Consider the following 2,377-nt stretch of genomic DNA (forward strand, 5'->3'; position numbering starts at 1 on the left):
AACACTCTACTCCAAACAGGAAAAAATCAAAAACCACAACACCTTTAAGGGGTAAAAGACTTGAATGTTTCAACAAAAAAGCATGAATCCAATAAATTATGGTTGCTGGAAAGCTGCTTTATATGCCTGTTAGAAATTATTGTATTAGCTCATGACGCTCTGTGTAGCTTGGATCAAACTCTGCAAGTTCATATCTGGGGAAAAAGCAGGAGCATCCCTGAGGACCAGAAGGATGCTTGAGACTCCTGGGAGTGGGGCAGGGCACAGTGTCCTTGGCAGAGGAATCTGATGGGAGCCGGCACCTGCTGGCTTCACCAGAAGCCTGTCACCACTCCTCTGTCCCATGCCTGCTCACAGCTGGGATAACCTGTGGTGCAAAACAGATCTAAGCATCCCAGTTTGCAGTGCTGCTAGTGAGGCTGCACCCATGCTTGAGGTGGTCCCCACCTGCTGCTGCAGACGAGAAGATTTTGGTGTAGGAAAAAGCAGAACTCATCAGGTTAAGGAATAAAAAAAAAGTCCCAGTCTTTACAAAGTCTTTGTATATGAACTGGAGTATCCTTGGTCTTCAAAAGGATGGATGTGTCATGGCCCAGGCTTGTCCAGCTGACTTCTCTTGTTAACTGAGCGTGGCGGAACATAATGTAGGTAGTTGTTGATTTGCATTTACAGACTAAAGCCAGCCCCTCAGTCTTTATCCTTTTGAGCAAAGAATAGTGGGAATTTCATGTCTTCAGCTTGGAGTTCCCAGGTGAATCTCCAGGTCACATGGAAGATCTTTCAGGTTAAAAACCCTAAAACAGTCTTTACCCTGACAGCCACAAAAGTCATAATCAGGGCTGGCTTTCCTCTGATGAAATCTGCCTCCCCAACACACAAAGGACTTGACCAGCAGCCTGCACATGATGAATATGTATAGAGTGATATTCTTCTTGGCCTCAGCCATTGTTTTCAGCTGTCCTTGAACAAGAGGCTGGGAGTGGAGCAGAACTGAGAAAAGGGATGGATCTCAATACTAGAGGTTTGGGTGTTTTTCCCCACCATTTGACCTGAACCTCCTCCTCCTTTCCAAATGTGACAGCCACATATACAGGCTAAGAATGACTTTAAGACTTAATAAGATACATGTTTTCAAAATAGCCATTTTCATAATAATAACACTGATTGCAAAATACTTGCAGAAAAACATTCTGTGAGGACATCATTTTACTGAAAAGTCAGAAGTACTGACCCAGAGAGGAAGAATGACTGCAAACATTTTAAAAATAAAGCTTTGACTAGAATTCAACCTTCCACCCCAAACTACCCTCTGTACTTGGGTGAAGTGCTGCTGCTGCCTTAGGTGTTTGCCTTCTCTGTCTTCAACCTGAGGCTTCTGGAGCAGACCTGGACTGGCTGATATGTGTGTCTCTGTACTGACACCAGTTTTTGTAGTGTTTTCTTAAGAGATGCTGTGGACTTACAATGACAGCAAATACTGTGTTACTTGCTCCCCAGCAGCAGAGCTTCCCCTAATACCACTGCAGTGAAGTGGACACAAGCAATCCCACGTAACCCATGATAGCTGAATATCGTGTCACAACCCTGGAAAGAAGACGCCATCTACAGCAAAGTTAGTGCCAATCCTCTGCATGCTTTCTAATTATCCACCCATCCATCCCTTTCCGCAGTAAATTTCTTGCAGTTCTGCACCTGCCACAAGATAGCAAAAATCTCACCAGTCAAACTTTTAGGAATAAGATGAGCAAGTTCCCACAGATTTTCAGCAGTGTCAGGGAAGATGGGATGAGTCTTTATACTGTCCTTGTTGCCTCCTGTTTTCAGAACCACTGGAAATGTCTGACAGGTAATAAAACAATGCAGGGAGCCTACAATACTTGCATATAAAAAGGTTACCCCCAGAGAGCCTGGGTTGGGAGCTAGCTGGATCAATGCCGGACCCAAGACTGGCGAACCTCTCCTATCTGATCTCCCCTTCCTTTTTTCCTTTCTTTCCTCTTTCTTCAAAGCTTCATATACCAGACTCTTCCTCCCTTCCTCCCAAATTCTCCCACTGCTGCCTGAACACACTCTGGCTTTTGGGACACTGCCTGCAGCTTCCATCAGTGCTCAGTGCTGCTGTTGTGGCTCAGTGGGTGCTCACTTGAGGATGTGGGTGTCCAAGGTCAGGCTGGGGCTCTAACCAGCCTGGTCTAGTGGAAAGTGTCCCTGCCCATGACAGGGGTGTTGAGATAAGATGATATTTAAGTCCCTTGCAACTCAAGCCAATGGCTCTTCCCAAGCCAGTTTGGTTCTGTGATTCCAATAAGCTACAAGAAATATCACCAGTGTAACACTCAAGTATGTTAATATATATCCATCAGTAATCACATAAGAC

This window comes from Haemorhous mexicanus, chromosome Z (genome assembly GCF_027477595.1).
Source record: "Haemorhous mexicanus isolate bHaeMex1 chromosome Z, bHaeMex1.pri, whole genome shotgun sequence".
NCBI lineage: Eukaryota > Metazoa > Chordata > Aves > Passeriformes > Fringillidae > Haemorhous > Haemorhous mexicanus.